A 7,816-nucleotide genomic window follows, 5' to 3' on the forward strand; every position below is an offset into this window, starting at 1 on the left:
CCATAAACAATGAGTGCATGTTAATGTGATGTACAAAGGTAGGGAGGCTGTGATACTGGTACCCATGCTAGTACCCCCAACTCTCTCCTCTGAATTAAGTCTCCCTGGAGAGTCTTCACCCCAGAGGGTGTGAGCTATGCAGGGTCTGGGTTCGCCTTTCCCCACAGGCCTATGTATGCTGAAGAATCTGCTGCTTTAGCAGGAGCTGCTGAATACTGAATAATGAATTATCGTTCTTTTTTCATATCTTTTCAGAAATGTGCTGTTACTTTTCTCCTTATTAAGGTTCAAAAATGAAAATAAATAAATAAGATTCTTCTTTCATTTGAAAGAGAAAAGCACAATCTTACCTAACAACCCCGTTTCAATCCTAGAGACAATAGTAACAATTTTTTAATTAATTCAATTTCTGACTTCAGAGCAATTTCATTTCTTCCTTGACTGGACAATAATGTCTCTAATGAAGTGGAACATCATTAGATAACACCAGATAGAAACGATTGGTTAGATCAAAGATGTCCTTGCCCTCTTGGCAGGGGGTGGGGAGGCGGGGTGGGGGGGGCTCTTACTCCCTGCTGATTAGGGAGGGGGCATGGAGAGGGATCCCGGAAATGGGTGTTCAACTCAAGAATAGAGCCATTCCTCTGTCAGAGCCCAGGGTATACTGCCAAGTCCTCATAGGGTCACCACGGAGAACTTCTCTGCACAGCGCAAGTTGCAGGAGTTCTGTACAGACGTGGGATTTATTCTCCTGGGAAAAAATTGCATATGGGGACAGTGAGAGAGGAGGTCAGTGGATCAGGGCAGGAAGCCATGAGTGAGGAAGAGAGCAATACCACCCACACAGACATTTGAATGAAGAGGGCTAGAATTCTTATCTGGCAGAACAACCAGAAACAGCCTGGAGTTTGCTTCATGAAAACTGACCTAGTGACCCGAGATCAGTTCTTAAGTTAACCCATTCCAGAATGCTCCAAGGAAGAAAAAGGCAGAAAAGCACCAATGAGGAAACAGCACAGCATGGTCAAGGAACTGCAAAATCTAGTTTTAAGTATACATCAAAAGGTATGAGAGGCAAGGTCAGAATATTAGAGCTGTGTGCCAGCTGAGGATTGGGGATTTTATTATTTAGGAGCCTGGGAGTTATTTATTTATTATTTTCATATTGCAGGAAATCATTAATGTGATCAAAAACAGTAAATTGTGGCAGAATACAGGAGATGAGAAAGCAAAAGATAGAGAGAGATGAGTTTGGAGAGTACTGCAACACACCAGGCAGTGGCAATGCACAGGGAGGAATGGGGAGGGATTCAACAGACACTTAGAAAACAGAAACAACTCTACCAGGTGACAAGGGTTGGTGGGGGAACAAAGAAGAAAGTGGGAGCAGGGAGGAATCTGAGCATCTGGCTTGACGAACTGGGTAAATAGTAGCATCAATAACAGAGAGAATAAAGAAAGAAGGGCAGGGGAGCAGTTGGAATCTAATTTGAAATGAGCACTCACTGGTGAGGAAACCATATGAGTCTTCCTCAGAATCTGTGAATGCCTTGGCTATGCCCTGTCCCCAAGCTGAGCTACCAAGGATAATATTTCATGCCTTAACCGTCTTTTCCTGCCTCTCAATCCCTCTCCCTCTGTGGGTACCAAACTTTTCCTTCTGTCCTGATTTTCAAGCTATGTTTTTTCCTGCTGATCTGTTTACCTTTCTATAAAACTAGTATTATCTTCACGTTTTGTTCCCTTGAAACTGAATGTAAGCTCAGCCAAGGTACCAGGATGCCCCTAGCTGTTTTATTTTTTACTTGAACTGCACATAACTAAGGAGTCAAAAGCAAGAAAAATTTTCTATAGTTTTTATACATTTTTTGAAAGCTTTCTTAGCTTGATACCTACTAAAGAAGTTCAGGAACACCAAATAATTAAAAAATAATAATAAAAGCAATGGTTTCTTCTGCTCATAAGATGCCTTGTCCCTCTTCATACTTTGCTTATTCGGTTAATAACCATCAGAATCCAATCTTCCAGGTGAACTGGTAGCCAGCGCTGGTTTAAAAAAAACTGTTGGGCAGGGGTTGGGGAAGGAGACAAGAGATGGCACCACTCTCCAGCTTCAATCAGAAAGTACAAGGAACAATGACACCTAGACAGCAGGGGAGTGGACAAGGGTAGCTTCTGAATGGGTGGCCGGGCAGGCTCAGCTCTGACAGCACCGGGGCACAGGACTCTTTCCTAAGTCACAGGAGGCTCCAACTGAGAGAGAGACTGTCTTCTCAGATGGTCTATTACTGTAGGCTTACAATTTTAAAAATTAACCAGACCCCTTATGAGAGGGACCAGATTGAAGACAATATGCTGCTTTGTTTTCCTAGGCCTCTCCCATGCAAATAATGCTGTAAAACTGCTTTGCAGAACTAAATCATGAATCATGCCAGAGAGAGCAGTATAGTCCAGGATGAAGGCCAGGCAATTGTCAATAAAAGGATGCTACTGAAAAGTCACGGAAAGGGCACTCATCGCAGGGGCTGAAAGGTAGACGTTCCCGTGGCTGGAGGGGTAGTGTACATGCACAAAGGTGAGGGAAAGCTGAGGACTGGGGGAATTGAGAAAACTATGGGAGGGGGATCTGATTAAGAGAAACAATAAGTGGGGGTTAGAACTTCATCCTCTGAATTGTGAGCTCTCCCTATGGTAGGCCTGGAACATGGCAAAGATGCATGTATCTGGATGGGCACATGGAGAGTTCATGGACACAAGTCAGTCTTTCCTCTTGGCACCTGGTCGTCAGCATTATAAAGATGAACAGTGCCCTCAGCCATCTGACTCAGGGATCACAAAAACCAAACCCTGGAGGGGCCAGGCAGGTAATGTGATTAACCCAATCAGGTATAGGAAAAACCATTTGTGTACATCTGCCTCCAAGTGTCACACTGTTGGTAGAAACATGAATACAAACAAGCATTTCTCTAGCATCAGGAAATCTGTAGTGCAAATGGATGAGAAAGGACTGCTGATACTCAGCCTCAGTGCTGGAAACCAATAGGGTGTATTGAGAAATATGGCTAATTACAGAGTGTGTGCCCTGGCTAATGGTAGGGCCACTATGACCCAAGATTAGCACAGGAGACTGAGTGCCCAGTAGTTGCCACAGCTGATTTTCAAGAGAAGCAACAGCAATTTTTATTTGATATCTATCATTTTTTAAATATTCAGATATTTTAAAAATTATAAATAATACTTATAGGCAGACTGCATTCAGCCATATAGCTGCCAATTTAAAATCTCTGGTCTGGTGCAATATTCTCATTTCACAATGAAGAAACTGAGGCAAGAATACACCTAGAACCTCCATCTTCCTGAGTCTAGACTCCTGCCATATCCCAGTATTCCAGGTTCTTTCTTGGGGTGCCTCAGGCCTCCTTCCCCACTCTCAGAATCATGGTAGAACCGCCATTGCATTACCCCACTCAAGGATCATAATGCACTCTTCCTATTTCTGCACACCAAAAGATACCAAACAAAAACCCTTACCGTTCCTTCAAGACTTGTGACAGGTCCAGTGGTGGCATCCGAAAAGATATGTCCAAATCCTAATGCCCAGAATCTGTGGATATTTCCTTAATTGGAAACAGGGTCTTTGATTAAGTTAAGGATGCTGATATGAGGAGATCATCCTGAACTGTCTGGTGGGTCCTATGCCCAAGGACAACTGTCCTTATGAGAATGATGCAGAGGGAGATTACACACACACAGAAGAGAAGGAGGCAGCGTGACCGTGGAAGCAAAGAATGGAACAATGCAGCCACAAGTCAAAGAACGCCATAGCCAAAAGCAGTCAAAAGAGGCAAAAATGGATTTCCCCTAGAGCTTGTGAAGGTAGTATGCCCTGCCAACACTTGCCAACACTTCAGAGGACTTATGTCCTCCTGAACAGTTAGAGAATGAATGTGTATTATATTAAGTCACCTGATTTGGAGTAAATTGTTACAGCAGCTGCAGGAACGAATACAGGGGTCCTTCCTTCTAGAATATAGAGAGTTCCTCTGAGATAAATACTACTAATAATCATGACTACCAACTGTAGACTTTCCTCTATAGAAGGTCCATATGTTTCCTCAAATTCTCCTCACCACTCATTACAATAGGTGTTATCTCTCCCCTCCCATCTCACCCCATCACACATACAAAGAAACTGAGAAATTCAGAAGACACACAGCTTCTAACCAAGATGTGAACCTCACCACATGACCCATATGGAACCCCCTTGTTCATGTGAGGGAATGGTGAATTTCCACAGCTCTTGGGAATGGCTCTGATGGCAGATGTTGCTATCACTGTAGCAGACCAGTGAAGACTTTTGTTGGGGGGGGGGCGGGTAATGGCCAAGGTTTTAGATTTAAATTTGTAGGTTCAATTATTCTGATATTAACAAAGAGTTGTGTCCAGTGCACAGCTGTGTGCCCAAGACACATGGTTCAGGCAGAGCTATGCAAATACACACCACTTTGTGATCAGGAATTATTGGATTGCATCCTAAGGCGAATCTTGCTCATGCATTGATAACTTCATTTTTTTAACATTCTGGGAATAAGCACCATATGAGTTGGTAAAATCAGTAAAATATGAGTTCATATTAATAGAGCAGAAAGGCAATTCACAGGTTGGCCAAAAGTAAGACTGGCTTTACTAAGGAACAGGGATAAAAAAAAAACGAGAGGGGGATCATTACCACATACTCTGAGGAAATAAAAAATATCATAAATAGTATTACAAAAAATTATATGCCAACAAACTAGACAACTTAGATGAAATGGGAAAATTCCTAGAAACACACAAATAAGCTACACTAACTCAGGAAGAAACAGAAGACCTCAACAAACCAATCACATATAAAAAGATTCAATCTGTCATTAAAAATCTTCTCAGAAAGAGAAGCCCAAGGGCCAGACGGCTTCACAGGGGAATTTTATCAGACATTCAAAAAAAAAACTAAAACCAATTCTGCTCAAACTATTCTAAAAAACTGAGGAAAAAGGAACACTACCTAGCTCATTTTATGAAGTTAACATCACTCTAATACCAAAACTAGGTAAAGATACTATAAGAAAGGAAAACTACAGGCAAATCTCCCTAGTGAATATAGATGCAAAAATTCTCAACAAAATACTAGTAAATAGAATCCAACAGCACATTAAAAGAATTATACACCATGAGTTTTATAGCAGGAATGCAAGAGTGGTTCAATACAGGAAAATCAATTAATGTAATGCAGCATATTAACAAATCAAAAGGAAAAAAATCACATTATCATCTTGATTGATGTTGGAAAAGCATTTGAGAAAATTCAACATCCTTTTATGATAAAAACACTTCAAAAGGTAGGAATCAAAGGTAACTTGCTCGATATAATAAAGGGCATATATGAATAAGCCATAGCCAGCCATTGTTCTCAATGGTGAAAGAATGAAACCCTTCCCCTAAGATCAAGAACAAGACAAAGATGCCCACTGTCACCACTATTATTCAACAGTGAACTAGAAGTTCTAGCTAGAGCACTCAGGCAGGAAAAAGAAATAAAAGGCATCCAAATCAGAAGGGAAGTAAAATTTTTGTTATTTGTAGATGACATGATACTCCTGAGTAATCTATGACAAAGTTTCTTGAGCTAATAAATTCAGCAAAGTGGTGGGATATAACATTAATGTGCAAAAATCAGTAATGTTTCCATACACTAGCAGTAGCCTAACTGAGGAGTCAATTAAGGAAAAAAACCCATTCAAAATATAACTAAAAGAATCAAGTATTGGGTGGGCCATGGTGGATCAGCAGGCAGAGTTCTCACCTGCCATGCCATAGATCCAGGTTCAATTTCTAGTGCCTGCCCATGCAAAAAAAAAAGAGAATCAGGTATTGAAGAATAAATTTAACTAGGATGTAAATGATCTGTGCACAGAAACCAACACAATATTGCTAAAAAATATATATCTTAATAAGTGGAAATACATTCCCAACTCATGGATGAGAAGAACTCATTCTAATCTAGTTAGGATGTCAGTTCTACTCAAATTGATCTACAGATTCCAGACAGTACAATAAAAATTCCAACAGCCTTTTTTTGAGGACTTGGAAAAGCTCGTTACCAAATTCATTTGGAAGGGAAAGAGAACTTGAATAGCTAAAAACATCTTTAAAAAGAAGACCAAAGTAGGAGAATTAACACTTCTTGATTTCAAAGCTTATTACAAAGCCACCATAGTTGAAATGCATGGTACTGGCACAAAGATAGAAGTATTGAAGAAGTAAGAAGTTTTGACTAATGGATTCAAATCAAGAGCATGAAAATAGACCAGCAAATCTGATCTTCAACAAGGCTCCAAAATCCACTGAACTGGAATAAAATAATCTTTTCAATAAATGGAGAAGGGAGGACTGGATATCAGTAGCCAAAAGAATGAAAGAGCACCTTACCTTACACCTTATACAAAAATTAATTCAAAGTGGATAAAAGATTTAAATATAAAGAACCAGTACTATACAACTCCTAGAAGAAAATAAAGGGGAACATCTTCAAGACCCAGTAATAGAAAGTAGCTTCTTAAACTTTACACCCAAAGCACAAGCAGTGAAAAAAAAAACAGATAAACTGGGAACTCCTGAAAACAAATGCTTTTGTGCTTTTTGACTTCTTCAAAAAGGTGAAGAGGCAGCCAACTCAATGGGAGAAAATATTTGGAAATTACACATTGGATAAAGGTTTGATAACCTGTATACATAAAGAAATCATACAACTCAACAACAAATGAACAAACAACCCAATTATAAAATGGGCTAAAAATATGAATAGATATTTTTCTGAAGAGCAAATACAGATTGTTAAAAAGCACATGAAAAGATGCTCATTTTCATTAGCTATAAGGGAAATGCAGATCAATATTACAATGAGTGCTCACTTTGACAGCACATATACTAAAATTAGAATGATGCAGAGAAGACTAGCATGGCCCCTGCACAAGTATGACATGTAAGTTTGTGAAGAATTCCATATTTTTATATATAAAGGTGTAATTAAGACAGATGACTGTTAAGCTAATCAGGTTTGCCGTTAGTTGTGCATTAGCAGTACAAAAGCTAATATATGCTATATGGTCTTGCAACAATTTTAAAGCCTCTGAATAATTGATTTTAAAAATGCATGACACTTTTGTTTTTAATAGGCTTTTAAAATTATAATTCTAGGTTTAGCATGTATATCTTTGTACAGTTGACTTTTTGACAAAGCAAGGCCAAAAATAACTTTCTGACTTTTTTTTCTTCTGCTTAAATGGAAAGGGCATTTGACATATATAAGGAGGCTAACCAATATTTTCAAAAGAATTTTATCATTGTGCAACTGATAACAATAACTATCTCTTAATTATGATGACAGTTCCTAATTGGTGTATGTACGATTACTCTAGCAACTATTGCAATACAACACAGTTGATTGATTCCCCCCCAACACTACATCACCTACATAATTTACAATTCTATTAACTGTGAAGTTGATAAAGTACAACAGACAAAAAATTAAGATTAAGAAAAAAAACAAAAAATTATTCAGTGGCCATCTTGCATGCTTATCTCTCCTACGAAAAAGCTAAATATTCTAGCAGTTGTGTAACGAAAAGTCACATCTTACTGTTGATATATGTATGCTCTGGTACACAGATGTCATTTGGTTGTCACAGTACTACAATGAAATACACATATAAAAATTTAAATTAAAAAAGACTACAGTGAGATATCACCTCGCACCTATAACAATGGTTGCTATTAA

General features: G+C 39.0%; 1 non-coding gene across 1 annotated transcript; it reads left to right on the top strand.

The window, feature by feature from the left end:
- The first annotated feature begins 6,942 nt into the window (after nt 1-6,942).
- Nucleotides 6,943-7,049, top strand: LOC143681822 (U6 spliceosomal RNA). Its single transcript, XR_013174879.1, has one exon. It is a non-coding gene; the product is annotated as a U6 spliceosomal RNA (small nuclear RNA).
- The last annotated feature ends 767 nt before the right edge of the window (nt 7,050-7,816 follow it).

Source organism: Tamandua tetradactyla, chromosome 4, assembly GCF_023851605.1.
Source record: "Tamandua tetradactyla isolate mTamTet1 chromosome 4, mTamTet1.pri, whole genome shotgun sequence".
Lineage (NCBI taxonomy): Eukaryota > Metazoa > Chordata > Mammalia > Pilosa > Myrmecophagidae > Tamandua > Tamandua tetradactyla.